Source organism: Pleurodeles waltl, chromosome 8 (genome assembly GCF_031143425.1).
Source record: "Pleurodeles waltl isolate 20211129_DDA chromosome 8, aPleWal1.hap1.20221129, whole genome shotgun sequence".
NCBI lineage: Eukaryota > Metazoa > Chordata > Amphibia > Caudata > Salamandridae > Pleurodeles > Pleurodeles waltl.
Genome location: NC_090447.1, coordinates 741,585,556 through 741,605,123, shown reverse-complemented (window position 1 = coordinate 741,605,123; position 19,568 = coordinate 741,585,556).

Here is a 19,568-nt window from a genome sequence, read left to right as displayed (position 1 = left end):
GAGAGCCGGTGCGTAGTCTAAAGGAAATATAGATTGTCACACTTGCAAGGGGCTCAGAAGCACAGAGAGCTATGCGTAGAGGCGGGAAATTATAGGAGAAAGTGAAACTGCTCTGCCTGAATCTGGAGAGGTATATAAAAAAAGTAGTAGGACAGATACATTGCCTTGGTGGTTTGGGGGATCGTGATAAATAGAAAATGGAATGTAAAAAAATTAAGAGGGGGAAGTTGGAGTTTCACATTGCATCAAATCAGGAGGCACACTGGAAAGTGGGCATACACAAACATGACCTTGGAGAGTGGAAGCTGACGTAAGATGAAATGAGTTGAAGGTTCGTGGGGCGAAATAATAAAAAAGGTACGAGGGATGTCCTCCCATCACATAGGAATTGCATGGTGTTGGAACACGTAAAGAATCAAAAACTCTGTCAGGTTTATTTAAATAACTATTAGGAGTAACCAACTGTAGCCCATGGAAATTAATCTCCATAAATAAAGTCATCAGAATAAATAATGTAACATATACATATATTAGCAAGGCAACTTTAACACGTAAACATTGGGAAAGGGTGCTATAGGAGTAAAAGAAGTCAGGGTGTAGTGCCTAAGTGAAGAAACTATCTTTGGTTGTTTTTCAGAACTACTGTGCAGGCTCCAAACGTAACTACTTCACTCTTAGGCCTCCCCTTTCTGGGTGAAATGAGGACGGCCCCACACTGTAGTAGTCCCCATTTCAACCCCAGGACACAGAATAAAGGCAAAAAAAACTCTTGGTAGGTTTTCAAGGTTTAAAATCGTTATATTTATGAAATTCATCAGCAATTTTATTCTGTTACTTAAAACCATGAAAGCACAAACGATATACACTATAGAGTTAAAACGCTAAAAATATATACATAGGTTAAGACAGTAATAACATAAAATCATCCTTCCAATAAATAGAGATATTTATGAAATTGTCATAGAGGAACAATAACATACAGAACCCTTTTACCTTTACTTTTTTACGTAACGTTTTTCTTGATGATCTTTTTGATAGAGACATTTTTATAAACATCCCAGTATTGTCACATACAAGGTTTGCAGGAATTACAGACTCACTACATACATACTGGTCACTTGAACTAATTGCTTTGTGGGAGGAATTCTTTATATTTATATTAATTAATTATTTACAATTATAACTCTTATTAATAATGAGACTGAGATGGATCTGATATCCCTGCAGGAGCTAGGGGATGGTTTCCTCACTGGTCACAGTTTGCTTTTAAGCCCCTCAATCAGAAAGTCTGCCATCCTGGCACATTGGAAGCCATCTAGCGTTTATTTCATTATGAAAGGAAAGTTAAATAATGAAACGAAAGTGCCAGCACAATAGGGTTTCCAGATTTTAATTAGGTCCCAATTCAAAAACATGTTACCAGTTTGGAGATGTACCGACTATACCAATGGACTGCATAGAATTTAACTGCTTCACTTATTCACTAATGAACTGTGAAATTTCATAAAAAACTGTGTAATATGCAAATCAGTTTTTAGACTGTGACTGAGTTTCCAGACTATGGAGGTCATTATGACCACAGCAGTAGGTGATAATGTGGCGGTGGTACCGCCAACAGGCTGGCGGTACATACTGCCACATTATGACATTGGCAGGCTGGCTGCAGCCAACCCGCCAATTTACCATTCCTACCGCCATGGCGGTAGCAGGCGCCGGGCCAGAGATAACAATCTCCAGCCCTGCGGGCGCTATTATACTGCTGGCGGCATTTTGACCCTGCTTACCGCCATGGTTTTCGTGGCGTTCGCAACGCCACATAAACCATGGTAGTAGACCCTACCAGGGACAGGGAATTCCTTCCCTGTCACTGGTAGGAGGCTCACCCACCCCCCCAAACACTCCCAGATGCCCCCCACCCCCTTTCCATCCACGCTCCCCACTTCCGATCCTCCACCCCCCCATTCACGCACACTCGCAGACACGCACCACGCATACACACACTCACTCACACTGGCATACACGCATTCATTCATGCATGCATCCATTCATTCTCACACACATCCCTACACACATTCACACTGACACGCAGGCACGCATTCACATTTCCATTCGCACACGCATTCTCACACATGCATACACCCACACAAACAACACTACACACTGTTGCATTCACAGTACACTCACACACACTTGCACACAACCCCACACACACACACACAAACCCAACACCCCCCAGCCACCTCGGAAGCCCAACTTACCTGCATCCAGGGGGTCTTTCGGCAGGGGACAGGAGGGGGCGCTGCTACTGCCAGCAGCACCCGCCAGCAGAACACTGCCAGGCCATATTATTTGTCATAATATGGCTGGCCGAAGCCTACTGGCATGGCGCTGCTGGTGGTAGCAGTGTCACCTTAACACCATACGCCAGTATGGCCACACCCTTCTTGTGGCGGAAATCCGTCTGTGGTCATAATCTGGCAGACGGTTGTTGGCTGCGGTGACAGTCTTTGGGCGGCCGTTCCCTCAGCGGTAGGCAGCATATACCGCCAATGTCTTAATGAGGGCCTATGTGTGATAATTCTACATATTGCAGATCCTAAATGAGTGGGGCTTGTAAAATAGAGCAGGCTTAAACATATATCTTTACTTTCCCTTTTTCCAATTATGCGACAATGATTTTCCAACAATTTGAGCAAGCCTTTGGACTCATAGCACCCAGTGCAAAACACAAATTGACCCTCTTATGAATCCAAGCCTTTCCTTCCTAAGCTGTGTCTCTTCCAAGCCAAGTTTCTTCATTTCAACAAGTAGCTCCTTATTCCAACCAAGTGAACTTAAGGTTCCATTCATGGTTGTGATCTGTACAACACATTTTCAATTTAGTTGTGGTCACTATACATTTTCCAGTGTGTAGTAGTTCCTTATTTAAAAAAAAAAAGAATCAGCTGGTTTGATCTGCCCCAGTACATTGATTAAAGATGTCAGATGTGCAGGACCATCTTTAAGAAACAACTACAGCCCACTGAGCCAATATTTATTTTTACAAAGAAAGGTTTTGGTTCGAAGAGTATGAAGGTGTGTTGTTTGTTAAGTTACATTTTGGTGGGTTGTGTATCGGAAGATGACGCTTTAATTAGTTGTGGTGTCCACAGTGAGGTTGGAGGACTCCACTTCAGGATGTGAAGTCCAGCTTATCCTGCAAATCAGATATAGTGCACTGTTAGGAAGTGGGGGAAGCTACGTCTTTCTCCAAAAAACAACACTGACACACGTCTTAAAGGACAAATTAAAATATATTCAGCAAATTCTGAACGGGGCAGGGCCATGAGTTTTCATTTATTCTACTTTAACTAGAGTCAGACAATGCCAATGCTTATTTGCAGGACTGCTGGGAGTTTACTGGGGCACTAATTACACTTATTAAGAGGGTTGCCACGAGTTCTTTGGGACTGTATAACACTTACCAGGGGAACTACCACACTCGGAATCAGACAGAACTAGCACTTTCTAGAAGAGCCACTGAAGGTTAAATAGGGTAGGCACTATTTGTACTTCAAGGCAGGGTTGTCATACTTTCATTAAGACAATAAGGGAGCTTTTTTATCAGGGATGTTGTCATAAAAGGGAGTGGTATGGCCACAGCCCAGGAGTGCCAATAACACGTTTTATCAGTACCTGTGCTTCACAGCAGCACAGCCATACCTTGAATGGGATTGTTGCAAATCTTTCAAGCAGAATTGTTTGTTTTCATGAGGCAGTTTCAGAATGTGTCAGCAGGCCAGCTATGCGTTTAGTGGGATTGCATTTGAATGGGAGAGTTCTGACACTTCTCAAAAGGTATGCTATGCATGTAAATGGACAGTGTCAGAACTTCTCATCAAGGCACCTATGCTTTCAAACCGACAGGTTCAGAACCTCTCAGAAGAGATGATTAATGCCTGGGAATTCTGGAACCTCCACTGAAGACAATGAAGTGTCTCATTGCAAATAACTGCTGGCTTAGAATTTCCAATTCTATGTCAGGACCGGGGGCTCCGATTATGCTTTCTCTTTCTTTACTGACTTAAATCAGCAGCCAATCACAAACAAGTTCAACAAAAAACTAAACATCCCATGATGCTCTACTCAATGTCACATGGTCCAATCACCTATCGCGACCTCTGTCCATATAACACTTGACACTCGATGTCACTTCCTCTTTCTTTGCTGCTTCGCAGCAGATAAGTGCATTTTATATTTCTACTCTGAATTATGTGTTTTTTGTCATTGTACTCGCTCTTGAGCCGATCCTTTGTTTCGTTTAGAACGATCGGCTCGTTGAGTTGGGACGCGCGTGTACAAGAGGTTATTTATTTCCCAAATAATCCCCAGATCTACAGTGTAGATCTCAGTGCTCCCTGACGCCCCATTCTTAGATACAGAACGAGGGTTGTAAAATTGGTATTAGGCTTCTGCCTAGAGTGCCTGCAGGCAGCTCCCTCCACGTTCTATAGTGGGCACACCAAGTTATTTGCCAGCTTTGGGGGTTTTGCACTCCCCCTGATATCTGAAAGATTTTATTTGAACTCCACTCAATATTGGGTGCATTCAATCAGATTTTTACACTTTGTCCAAATACTTTCCAATTTCAAATGGCTCAGTGGAATGATCAGGACAGTGAATACTATACAGAAGAATTGGGTAACCAATTAGAAGTTGATTTAGTGGAAGACCTTGATACCAGGGTCCAGCAATCGGTTAACGATGCTCTTGTAAGAGCTTTAGGTCCCTTTTCATGGCAACTTTTTGATTATGCACGCTCTCAAGGATGGGTACAAGGCCAACCCTCTCAACCGGAGGGAAAAAAGGCAAAAGGAAAAGCAAAACATTTGGAAGAGCCTACCACTGATATTAGTGGTCTACATGCAGACGCCTTTGATAAACTTCGTAAGAAGCACAGCGGGGAACATAATTACAGCTCAAAAAAGGATGTTACCTTTTCCCCTTCTTCCTCAGATAAAGATTCCTCTTCCAAGGAATCGGACGACTCAGAACCTCCAGTGCCTAGTAAAAAAGCTAAGAAAGTCGTTCTGCCTTCTCTTGTACTAGATTTCGATCCCTCTGAAATCATACACCCCAGAGCTTCCAATTGGGTTCCTCCTCCCGAGGTGGCCCAATATGTGCAGACTAACATCAGGAAAAAGCTTTTACAAAGAGGCTCGATCTTGTTTAAAAGCTGAATGTCCCAGACCAGATCTAGAAGGGAGAGTCTCTGATACTCCGGAAATAGACCCAACCATGGTCACATTTATGAAAAAGTTTGCTAAAGATCCCAAAAAAGGATTGGATAGATCGTGGCGTAATTGTCAAGATAAACTGTTGGACCTTTCCGGTCCCCTGACTAAGATTCTCGAAATGGCTTACGTGGCCAAAGAGTCAGGATCCCCAGTAGACACAGACATCCTTATTGGTTGGGCTCAAAGAGCTGTTTGTCAGTTGGGGAACACTAATTGCGCTATATCCTCCGAACGTAGGAAGTCTATTTTGATGCGCATTGAACCTAAATTGTCTGATCTAGCATCTTCTGAAGCCGGACCCTCAGCTGAAGGTCTTCTTTTTGGCTCGTCATTTATTAAAGATCTAGCCAAGTTTTGTTCCACCTTTTCATCTCTAGACAAGGCTCAGATGCCTCCTAAAAAAGTCTTTAAACAAGGCTTTTTTCTCAGGGCCGGTCGTTACGGAGGACGCATGGCCGGCCGAGGATCATTCAACAGTCCCCAGAACTATTATCCCAGAGGCAGAGGTGGTTGGTTTGGGGAACAGGACCCCACCTTCTACCCCACTCGCCCTAGAGGAGGACGCCATCGTTTCCGCAGAGGTCCTCGCAGAGGACAGCAAGGTGCCATTCAAGACACTAGTTTCTCAGGTGAGCATTATTCCTTTTTCTCAAGTCACTCTTGGGGGCAGAGTGGCATTGTTTATAAAAAATTTAAGAAAGATTATCGGAGACCCTTGGATTCTCCAATCAGTTATGGGTTTTCACCCAGAGTTTGTCAGTACACCCAATCACCTCAACCCTCCGCTTCAGATGTGTTTTTCCATAGAAAATCAAGCTTTTATAGACAAAGAAGCCCAGACCTTATTAGAAAAAGGCACTGTACAATTTTCCAACCCTCATCCTTACGGTTTTATCAGCCCTATTTTTGTAGTAGACAAAAAAGGGGTAGGACACCGGCTAGTCTTGAATTTAAAGGACTTCAATCAGTGGATCCTATACCAACATTTCAAGATGGAAGGCATACACATGCTAAGAGATCTTCTGTTAGAAGGGGATTGGATGGTCCGACTGGACCTAAAGGATGCCTATATGTCAATCCCAATTTTTCCTCCACACAGGAGGTTCCTTCAGTTTCAGTGGAAGGGTCAGTGTCTGGAGTTTCCTGTTCTCCCCTTCGGTCTGTCATCAGCACCTTGGTGCTTCACGAAGATAATGAGACCTGTGATGGAATGGTTAAGATCCAAGGGTGTTCGTTTGATCATTTATCTGGACGATATTCTCTTGATGGCTCAATCTCCCCAGGCTCTCCTGTCTCATTTGAACTGCACCATCAGTCTTCTGCAAGATTTAGGTTTCCTTATCAATGTGCAGAAATCATTATTGAGTCCGACCCAAGTGATAGACTTCCTGGGGTTTCGGATAGACTCAATCTCTTGTCAGCTTCTTCTACCCTCTCAGAAGATTTGCAACATCAAGAGGGAATTGAGGTCTCTTCTGACCAGGTCGACGGTTTCCTTAAGAAACATAGCCAGGGTAGTGGGGTTGTTAGCCTCTTCCATTCAGGCAATCTTCCCAGCTCCCTTACACTACAGAGCTCTACAGAGACTCGAGATCAGACATCTCCAACAGGGTCTGAGTTATTCAAAGCAGATCCCATTGACTGTCGAGGTAAAATCAGAGATTCAATGGTGGCTCCAGCATATGGAAGCCTGGAATGGCAGATCGATTTTCAGGTCTCACCCGGAAGTGGTGATCGAATCCGATGCCAGCCGTTGGGGTTGGGGAGCACGTTGCAATTCTCTAGTGACTGGAGGCAGATGGTCAGAATGGGAACAAACACTGCACATCAATTGCCTGGAACTTCTGGCAGGTTCTTTGGCAATAAAGAGTCTCTCCCCTCAGAAGACAGACTGTTGCATACTTCTACGGATGGACAATGTCTCAGCAGTGAGGTATGTCAACAAATTGGGGGAACGAAATCCAGAATCCTGGCAGAGATTTCCAAGGAGTTTTGGCATTACTGTCTGACACAACGCTTAGTAGTCATTGCAGAGTATCTACCGGGGACCAGAACATTGTTGTGGACTGGAACTCTAGGTATCTGACATATTCCAGCGACTGGAAACTAGATCCAATGATTTTCTCCCAGATAATCAAAGAATGGGGCCGTTGCGATGTAGACCTGTTCGCATCCCGCCTCAATTTTCAGATTTCAAAATTCTTCAGTTGACGACCAGATTCCTGTGCAATGAAGGCGGATGCATTTCTTCAAGACTGGTCTCAGTTTCGAGGTTATGCATTTCCACCATTCCTAATGATTGCCAGGGTGTTGTCTCAAGTCCAGAGACAGAAGACAGAGATTGTTTTAGTGACACCCTTCTGGAGAGCACAACCGTGGTTCCCGGTAGTTCTGAATTTAGCTTGTGCCTATCCTCTTCTCATTCCTCCTTGTCGGAATCTTCTTCTGAATCCGGAGGGCCTTCAACATCCAATGATCTCGTCAGGGAAACTGACTCTGTTGGCATGGTTGATTTCAGGTCAAGATGGAGTTCCTCAGGCCTTTCGCAATAAGCTGAGGACTTCATTAAACAGGCCTGGGCCGGTAGTACCCATAAAAGATACGACTCAGCCTGGCGCAGATGGAATAATTGGTGTGATGGAAGAGGTGCCAATCCGGTGGAAGTACATATTGAGTTAATCATTAACTTCCTAGCGGAATTAGCTAGTTCTGGTTTAGCTTATCGGACAATTAATCATTTTAGACCAGCCATTTCAGTGGGACATATCCCTGTTGAAGGTAAACCTGTAGGAGAACACCCTCTAATTTGTAAATTACTGAGGGACATTCGTCTGTCTAAACCGCCTCAGGCGAAATATTCAGTATTATGGGATGTTAATGTTGTTTTAAAATTCCTAGATTCCTGGCCTGCTAATAAGGATTTATCTTGCAAACAACTTTCAGCCAAATTGACCATGTTGTTATGTCTCATTTGTTGTAAAAGAGTATCAGATGTCAGAGCGTTAGACTTATCTGGCAGGGTATATTCGCCAGATGGAGTTACCATCACGATAACTAAAAGGACTAAAACCAATTACAGGTCGGTATCATATCGAATGTATCCTGTCAATTCTAAGTTATGTGTAGTTCATTGTTTAAAAGAATATGAAACTGTTACAGAAGGTTTTAGACAGGATGTTAATGGACAATTATTGATTTCCTTGCAAAAAACATTTAAACCAGTTACATCAGCTACCCTAGCGAGATGGATGAGATGGTTAATGAATGAAGGTGGTATAGATACCAAAATACTTGGAGCTCATTCTGCTAGAGGAGCTATGGCCTCCAAGTCTTATGCCCTGGGTTCTCGTATAGAGGACATTATGAGAGCTGCAGATTGGTCTTCAGAGAATACGTTTCGTAAATTTTATCACAAGCCTGTGTTGAATGTAGCATCTGTAGTATTAGAACATTGGAATGCTGGGGGCTCCATTGAAAACAATGGAGTGCTGCAGGCTTTTACTGGCCGGTAAAAGCCCGCAGCGCCAACATTCCAATGTTCGCTTTGTTCACAGAAACAGCTGTGAACAAAGCCTCACGGAGCCCGAGGGGATTTTAATCCCCTTGGGCTCCGTGAACATTTTTATTTTTAATAGAACATTCTGCCCTGAGTGGCAGAATGTTCTAATAGCCTTAGAACCCGCCGTAGCGGGCTCTACCGGCTATTAAAGTCCCTCTCCCTTGTTAAATGCCCTCACCTTCTGCTCGGGCATTTAACGCGGGGAGTGGGCCTTTAATAGCCGGTAGAGCCAGCTACGGCGGGTTCTAAGGCTATAATGGAACAGCTTTAAGCTAGCATAATCGGAGCCTCCAGTCCTGACATAGAATAAAAAAAATTATAGCTTATGCGTCAAGAATTTTCAATTCTATTAAGGACACGGAGGCGAGGATTATCCCACCCATAAGAACTGTTATTATTGAATAAAAATCGTTAACTGATGAGTTTGATGACTATTATTCCCTCCCATTTAATACCAGTTATATAAATATTCATTTTATGGAAATTTGTTCATTTTTGGGAGTATTACCTACCTGTTTTATTATTATAGGTTCTGATCAGAAGAACTCCTGAGTTCCACGACTTCTTGTAAGGATTTGTGCGTTCATTTCGCTGGTACTGTTTCCCCATTTGAGTTGGAGTCTTCAAGCTCATGTTATCTGATAAGAGGAGGATCTTCCCGATTCCTGAGTTACAGTTTGATGTAAGAAGTTTTGATTTCAATGTGAACTATATATGCCTTGACCAAAGAAAGAGGAAGTGACATCGAGGGTCAGGTGTTATATGGACAGAGGTCGCGATAGGTGATTGGACCATGTGACATTGAGTAGAGCATCATGGGATGTTTAGTTTTTTGTTGAACTTGTTTGTGATTGGCTGCTGATTTAAGTCCGTAAAGAAAGAGAAAGCATAATCCTCGCCTCCGTGTCCTTATTAGAATTGAAAATTCTTGACGCGTAAGCTAGAACATTTTTTATTCATCATCCCAATGCTTGTCTTTCTATTTCTCCGTTTATTTTAGAAAATTCAATTCCCAGTAGGAGGAGTGTTGCGATATCAAGATAGCTCTTCTGCCTTGGCATGTCCTTGGCCGATAAAAATTATCTTGCTAATGTTATTACTGAAATCTGTAAATAATGTAATAAAAAGGAGCAAAAGATTAAAAGGATATTTTTCAGAAAATTCCCACAGTCCCGAACTGTTCCAGTGCTGGTATCAGTCATGCAATAATATTCTAACAGGCACCAAGCTCATTACATATTGCCTTTTACCTTCTCTCTTCTATGAAACTGTAAAAAGTAAGGTCAATTGCATATGGAAGAAAAGTGAAAAAATAACAACCATGTTGCCGAACAAAGGCACAAAGCCAGAGAAGAGTGGTGGTACAGGAGCAGTTGTTTTTCAGTCATGTGTGGATCGTGATACACAGGTAAAGATGGTGGTGGTAAGCAATATGCACACGGAGTTGTAATACAAAAATCAAAGGACATGTCTGAAAATGGTATGATCAGACTACAATCATGTAAAAGATAAATTAGGCATTAGAGACCCTAACAGGTACAACAATGATATCTGAAGTACATGTTGTCCACCCTCACAGGGCTGACTTGGTAAGGTGTGAGCAGTACAAGCTTCTCTCCCTCACAGGCCAGGTACAGAATGTGTATCATCAGTGAAAATGTTCATTATGAACACAAAACAGTACCACATGGGCATCAACACTGATGCATGTCTCCCCTCATAGAAAAGCAGAACACTCATAGTGCAAGCTTCCCTCCAACACAGAACCGTTACAGGGTGGTCATCAGCCATGCAAGCATCCCTTTGTCACAGAATAGGAAGAGCATGAGCATCAGCAGTGCAAGTTTCCCTTCCCTGTAGACTGAGGACGAAAGGAGCATCCGCACTGCAAATTCCCTTCACTCAAAGGGTTAGCACAGCATGGTAGTCATTGGTGCAAGTCACTCTCTCCCACAAAATAGGTACAGTACACCATCAGCAGTGCAGAAAGTGTGAAGCATTGTGTTTATATCTTCTAGTATTATTGAGCCACAATTTGCACATGTATGTAATATCTGAATCTTTGTGAACAAATACATTAACGATACAACAGCATCACATCCACCATGGGCTAGACTACAAATATAGTCTGTTTAAATTTGCAACAACGTTTTTGTATTGCATTGGTGCAGTTTTGACCAAAAGGATGGGCCAGTGCTCAGTGACTAGCGGGTTTACATCTGTCCTCCCATGGCTAGAGCCTACCTGCTCTTTTGCACCAATTTCACCCTTGCACAAGAGCACGGCTACCTGACTCGCTGCTGCTGGGAGTTGCATTTCGTTGTTTTCGCAGCTGCCTACGTATCACTAACCATATGATCCTCTACGCCCCAGGGTTGGCTCTGTGGGTATGCCTATGCTGGGGGGCCCACATCTATGGCTCAGGTGGCAGCATGGCATGCAGCGGGTGTACACGCACTGGGGGACCTGAACAGGGATGGTACATTGGCAACATTTGAGGTGCTGATCGAAGAGTGTGGCCTACCTCCGGGACAAGTTTTGCTTCACAGCGCATTACCTGCTACACTGGGGAGCCACTGGGGTGATATGACCACCAAACTGCCATGCATCTCACAATTCAATGCCTACATGTGATGGGTGGGGGCAGACACCTCATACATTGGTTTGCTAGTTCACTCCCCTCCCACAATGATATCCAGCTCCTCTCTTTGCGTCGCCGCTGCAAGGCGGACTTAGCATGCCCTTGCACTGAGAAGGAATAGGCTGCCTTCTTGGAGAGCCTGTGACACGTGCCAGGCAACGCCCGATTCAAGCTTATTCAGCCCTACATTGCACATAGGGCTTATCTCACACCTGCCTAATTCAACAGGTTTTATCACAGTGAGGATGCAGCTTGCCAACACTATTGCCATGTAGAAGCTGCTTTACTGCACATGCTTTGGTTCTGCCCCACTTACATACATACTGGACCAAAGTCATCTTAAGATTGTCTGCCTGCACTGAGCACCCTGACCTACATAAATGACAGGTATGTCTCTTGGGATTGTTTTGTAGAAGAAAGAAACATAGGGCTACCTTTCCCTTCCTACATTTGGGCTTCATAGTAGCTAATCGTCTTATTACCTATAGATGGGGGGCTCCAGAGCCCCCATTGATCACAACTTGGGAACATTCGATGCTCAGCTGGGATCAAGTCAAAAGGATAGTCCTGTATAAGGAAGACACAGTTGGGCTGGGAAAATACCCCATTGCTACTTACTGGGACACCATATTATCTTACTTGCAGGCTAATCATTCTTTTGCGACAGGCAGTAGCCCTGGCACAGTGGAAGAGACACGAGATGAGCAGAAAACGGTTGTGGACTGATGTTGCTTATTGCACTTATAATGGCACCCCTTATACACACACTCCTTTTCTCCGGGGTCCAGGGTGGTGACTTATCTACACAGCATCTGTGGACGACAGAAAGGGAGAACGGTGGCAGGCTGTTAAGTCCCATTACTTGTGCAAGTATATACATCGTGGTTGCATATTCTACTCTGGAGCTCGGCTCTAAGGTTTTTCACATCACACTGACTTACTGGTGCACACTCATCACTACGACTCAACTGTGTTGTTGGCACCACGTGACTACTGAACTGTGTTGTTACGATTGCATGCCACCATGTTTTTTTCCGCTGTATGCCATGCTATTCGTTTTTTTTTGCTTTGCCTTTGTATTGCACAAAAAGGTACAATTTCAATAAACAGATTCAAACTCAAAGATGGGTTGGATAATCTGTCAATATCAATATTTTATCCACATATATTAGTGTAATATTTCACTGCACTGGGGCAATGTAAATGATCTGCTCTACGACTTACAAGTAGGCTCAGCTCTAAGGCCCCATTACCAGTTGCTGGTAAAATGGCGAGGAAGGGTGGTTAAATAAGGCAAGGTTTTACCATCAGCAGATTTCACCATCCTATTTACCAGTAATTACAATTTTGAGAGCTGGTGTGGGAAATGACATGTGAGTTGTGAAATTATTGGACCACTAACCGCATGGTTTTTAAGAACTCCATGCCCTTTACTCTCATAATCCCACTTGTTTTTACACATGGGAAATGTGACACTACTGGATGCAATTCTGCAGCTGGTAAAAATATAATTGTGCAGTATGGTAAACAGAAAAACTGCAGAATTACCCCTGTTCAGAGCTCATAATGAAGACCTGACAGTGAAAGATGTAACTAGAATAAATATATGGAGGGGTTGTTTAGTCATCTTTACATGTATACAATTTCCAGTCACAATGTCCTGTCATGGCCATTTCGTGTCAAACTTGTGTCACAATAGTATTACAAGCTTTTGTGATATGAGTAGTGCTTTTACCAGCTCAAATCTTTATCTTTTGAATAGGTGCTCTCTTACCGGCTACTCTCGTAAGAAAGGGGGTGGGGGTCTGGAAGGCTCTGGGTGCCTCTGCAGGGCCCCCTGGAGGAAGTTCTTTGGGCGGTCTCCATATTGATATCTCTGAGAGAAATGGCGCTTCGCCTGTCCTGCCAGGATACCTTCACACACTGAACGTTCTGATGTGGCCTCAGTTGCTATAGCCAAGGTTCTGAGTTGCGACATAATGCACCTGATTCCATCACAGTGTCAGTCAGCCCAAAGCCCTGTTCAATGTACATTAACGTCGTTCTCGTGGAAATGCTGTAATAAAGCTGAGCTTGAACAGGAGGGGACAAGACATGACCAGCATAACTTTACCAGACATTAGGTTCGTTCATAACACTCTTCTTTGACTTTTTCAGTGATATGCATTTTTTTCACTGAGAAACATTGTGCCATTTATATTCTACTGAATTAAGTAAGTGTATGTTTTCAAATTCACAAAACTGAACTGTGTTCACAAGTGTAGAGCAATTTCCCAAGAAAAATAACATACAACTTCTAAGTTTCTTATTCAAGCATTCTTGCTTCTATTCGATTTTAGCATTCAGTCCTGCAATGCATTGATGAGGATGATGAGTGACAATTGGTAACAATAAATGAGTATTTACCCATGTTAAACGAAGGGCATCTGTACTTTAGGAATTTTAGAGTTATGAAAGGTGTCATAATCTTGGTAATGCCTGATGTCAGTATTGAGAACAGCTGTTTCGAAGACACTGGTATTCTTCTTTTCAATCTGTTGGCTTTCATTTGTGAATCAAGGGAACACACTGATGCCATCTAACTTCTTTAATGATGTCCACATGCTTCTGTAATTTCACAGGATGCACAGGTGCAATCATACCTGATTCACCATAACATTTAAAAAACAGATGCACTGGGGGAGGAGCCAAGGTGCCAACCAGAGAGAAGGCACCTTTGGCGGGTCTGACAAGCTGCAATGCTGGAATGCTGAACCCCCCTTATCCCCAGCTGGTGAGCTGTGCATCAGACCGGGAGTGCGGGGTGGGCCTGTGCCATGCAGATGGCAGACTGCGGCATGGCTACCCAGAGATACGGTGTGCAAAACAAAAAAAGGTGAACTGGGGAAAGCCAGGCTGTGGATGGTGAGTCGCACAGAAGTGAGGCATCAAGAGGGGCCAGGAGAGGCCTAGAACGTGACGCCATAGGAGCAGATCTCGGCCCTGCACATCTAGGGGAAGAAGCGCCTGGTGTTTTGACCAGCTAGGAGGGGTGGTGGTGAAAGACTTGTACCCCCCGTATCGCACCTCTAGAGCTTTGGGATACGCTGTGGGGCATCCCCCACTCTCATGGAGTTGTACAAACACGAATTGGTGTATATGCTTTGGTCAACTCCTGGCTGAGGTGAAGGATGGGCAGTTAGTCCTGCCGCTGACTGACTCCCGACCAGGAGGCCCGGGGTCGACTGAGGAAAGAGTGCCAGGAACAAAAATAATGCAATGACAGGTGAACCACATTGGTTTTTACCCTAACAGACAGTGGGAGCAGGCAGATGAACATTTCGCTCCCACGTATTGATACAGCCGGTTAGAAATATAGGGGGTCATTACAACATTGGCGGTAAAAGCTGCTTACCGCCGTGCAGAAGACCGCCAATACACTGCCGTGGAATTCCGCCACAGCTATTATGAGCCACATCTCGGAATCCGCCGAAACTCAGACACCCACACAAGTCCACCACACCAAAGGTCAGTGTTAAACTGGCGAAAACAAAACCTCCACCTCCACGCCAACAGAAACACGCCCATGCTATTACGACACACGAATCCACGCGGCGGTCTTTCAACCGCGGTATTCCATTGGAGGTACACACCGCCGCGCTCAAAATACACACACAACTCCAAAACACCGCCACATTGGACATTTCGAAATACACACACCTGATACACATACACACACCACTCCCACACACCCAACACAATATAAAACACACACCCACATCACCCACAAACCCCTACGACCAAAAATACAGGAAGAAGGCCAGAGAGAGAGCACAGAATAGACAATACCACCACACAGAGGCACACAACACCATCACCCACACAACATCCACGCACAAAACACCACACACCACTACACATCACTACACTCATCACCACATACACCACCTCACACATCACACACACCACCCCATGGCACGCCAAAGACACCCCCGCTTTTCCGATGAGGAGCTCAGGGTCATGGTGGAGGAAATCCTACAGGTAGAGCCACAGCTATTTGGCTCACAGGTGCAGCACACCTCCATAGCCAGGAAGATGGAGCTATGGCGCAGAATAGTCGACAGGGTCAATGCAGTGGGACAACACCCAAGAAATCGGGAGGACATCAGGAAGAGGTGGAACGACCTACGGGGGAAGGTGCGTTCAGCGGTCTCCAGGCACAACATCGGGGTACAGCGGACTGGCGGCGGACCCCCACCTCCTTCCCACAACTAACAACATGGGAGGAGCAAGTCTTGACCATCATGCATCCAGAGGGCCTCAGAGGAGTCGGTGGAGGAATGGACACTGGTAAGTCAAATCTTAACTATCAGATCCCCAACCCTACCTGCATGCTATCACACACCCCCACCCTCACACCCTCCCCTATCACTCCAACTCCACACTAATGTACTAAGAACACAAACCACACATCCCAACAACAAGCCCTGCATGACACAACTAAGCATGGTCACCCCTCACCAAAGCATGCTCAATGCACATACCCAGAACAACCCCCTAACCATCATCACACAAGCCCCCACACAGGAATGCTAGCACTGGGGTACACGCTCACCCACCCATTGCACAGCATGACACACACACACATGCAATAACCATGCTCTTATGCCCCTGCAGGATCACAAAGGACCGTCACCACACCGGAGGGTCCAGACATCTCCACTCCACCCACAGAAGAGGCACACAGTGACGATAGCAGTTCTGCCCTACTGGAGCCTGATGACCAGCCCGGACCATTGTGGGCCTCGGGACCGTCGGTTCCCCTTGCACAGGCACAGCCCAACACTGACCTTCCACCCTCTGGTAACACCAGAACAGCACCCACCCAGCGGGCCCAAGCCTCCGTACCCAGGACAGGTCAATCAGCTGTGTGTCCACCACTACAGGGAACCCAGGATAACCCACCACCCCAACAACAACAGGGACCTGGGGGCAGTGGTAGTGGGTAAACGGTCCAGGGGACGGAGGCACAGGAACACAGGGGAACTGGGAGGGCTGCTGTGCGACAGGGGGCGGACAGGACAAGGGAACCCACTCTCCACGAGGCCCTATCCTCTATCATGGGAGCATACCACCACTCCCAGGAGACGATGGTGACGGTCCTGGTCAAGTTTCAGGAGACCCAGTGCCTGCAGGAGGAACAGTATTTGGGGTTCAGGGAGGAGCTCAGGACCATCAGCTCCGCCTTGGGCACCATCGTAGGGGTGCTGAAGGACATACAGCAGACCTTGAGGGACACTGTGGCACTCCAAGGGGCCCCTGACACTAGCATGGACGATGAACTGCCCACCACCTCTGCCGGTGCTAGTGGACAGGACGCCCCGCCACAGGTCCACCACACCAGCACCCCACCCCCTGCAGATGGACAACCACCACGCAAGCGGTCCCTGAGATCCAGGAACAGGACAGAGCAAGATGACAAGACCCCCGCCAGGAAATGAGACCACCCTGATTGTCCCCCCACCGTCCCACTTTGTTACCACAGTCCATACTTTAACTGCCCCAGCTCCACTTCCTATGCCCAGATGGGCAGTGCACCTGTGAGACTAATAGACTGGACTCTGCCATGGACATTCCTCCACCATCACCCATCACCATTTTACAACCCCCCTCCATTTTTAAGCACTTAAATAAACACCCTTGAACCACAAAACATTCTGGAGTCAGTCTATGATTTAGTAAAATGTATGATCAATGACAGTCTCAAAATGCTTTTTCTATTGTTAAGGCAACATACCAATGTCACACATCACAAGTACTTGAAGGATGCATGCAGATGACACACGTTGGTAACCACACCTGTGAAACCGTAATGGGAAGGAACAACTCAGTTACCAAATAATCCCATTCAATTACACACTGGATAGAGTAAGACGTGTGACAGTGAATGTCATGTTAAAAAAGAAAATGTTCTTACCTGTGTGTCACTGGAAATATTTCTGTATGACTGACTCCCTGTTGTCGTTGTCTTCTTCCTCAGCTTCCTCCTCATCACTGTCCACAGGCTCCACAGCTGACACTACACAGTCATCTGGACCATCCTCCTGCAGAAAAGGCACCTGGCGTCGCAAAGCAAGATTGTGAAGCATCGAGCAGGCGATGATGATCTGGCACACCTTCTTCGGTGAGTAGAATAGGGAACCACCTGTCATATGGAGGCACCTGAACCTGGCCTTCAGGAGGCCGAAGGTGCGTTCGATCACCCTCCTAGCCCGCCCATGGGCCTCATTGTAGCGTTCCTCTGCCCTGGTTCTGGGATTCCTCACTGGGGTCAATAGCCAGGAAAGGTTGGGGTAACCAGAGTCCCCTAATAGCCACACACGGTGCCTCTGGAGTTGACCCATCACATCAGGGATGCTGCTATTCCGCAGGATGTAGGCGTCATGCACTGAGCCAGGGAACATTGCATTTACCTGCGAGATGTACTGGTCTGCCAAACAGACCATCTGTACATTCATGGAATGATAACTCTTCCAGTTCCTGTACACATGTTCACTCCTGTGGGGGGGGGGGGCAGAGCTACATGGGTCCCATCAATAGCACCTATGACGTTGGGGATATGTCCAAGGGCATAGAAGTCACCTTTCACTGTAGCCAAATCTTCCACCTCAGGGAATATAATGTATCTCCTTACGTGTTTCAGCAGGGCAGACAACACTCTGGACAGCACGTTGGAAAACATAGGCTGGGACATCCCTGATGCCATGGCCACAGTTGTTTGAAAAGACCCACTTGCAAGGAAATGGAGCACTGATAGCACCTGCACTTGAGGGGGGATTCCAGTGGGATGGCGGATTGCTGACATCAGGTCAGGCTCCAACTGGGTACACAGTTCCTGGATTGTGGCACGGTCAAACCTGTAGGTCACGATTAAATGTAGCTCCTCCATTGTCAACAGGTCTACCAGCGGTCGGTACACTGGAGGATTCCGCCATCTTCTCAATTGTCCCAGCTGACGGTGCCTAGGAAGGACAACAGCGAGGATCGAGTCAACTTTTTTCCAGGTATGTAACCACAGTTACACAGAACACGACACCAAACACAAAACCCTTCCTGTATGTGTGTTGAGTGTGGGCCTAGCTATGTGTGACGCAGAAGTAAACGGAGCCATGTGGGCCCCTGAAATGGCTGCTGCCTGACCTCCAAACTGGGACAATGGGATAGTGGGGTAACTGCGTTGGCGTTGCACACCGTCGCGGTAGGCGGTCGTGGACCGCGGCGCAATGCTGCATTGGTGTACATTGGACCCTGTAGGTCCCAGGAGCCAATGAGGAAGTGCGCCGGCGGTGATGATACGCACCGCCGCGGACGTCACCGCCATTTTCTATCTGTTCAATCACTAGATACCTGCTCTTCGACAGGAGAGGACCTACACTGCAAGTGCTGCTGTGACCTCGGTCTGGAAGCGACGATGGCTGCTGCGTCTGAGGAAAGGACCCCTGCCTTCACTGCTCAGGAGTTGGAGAAACTGGTAGACGGGGTCCTCCCCCAGTACACGCTACTCTACGGTCCTCCAGACCAACAGGTAAGTACAATGGGAGCACGTTGTATGGGCTAGGCCTGGGTGGAGAGGGCTGGGTAGAAGAGGGAAGGGGGCAGAGTTCAGGGAACATTAACGCATGTGAATGAATGTGCCACATGGCTAGGGTAGGGAGGGGGGCCACGCACATTGACGGTGCGGTTGTTAATTACTTCTCTTCTTCCCTTGTGCATGTCATGTAGGTCAGCGCCCACCAGAAGAAGGACATCTGGCGTGCCATCGCCAAGGACGTCCAGGCCCTGGGGGTCCACCAGAGACGGGGCACCCACTGCCATAAATGATGGGAGGACATTCGCCGCTGGAGCAAGAAGATGGCGGAGGCTCAGCTGTGGATGGCCTCCCAACGTGGGAGGGGTGCCCGTCTCCCCATGACCCCCCTGATGTCCCGGATCCTGGCGGTGGCCTACCCTGAGTAGGGTGGGCACCTGAGGGCATCACAGCAGACACAAGGGGGTGAGTACAACATCATTCTGCTGACTTGGCGCGCAGTGGAGGGGTCTGGGTGGGGGAGGA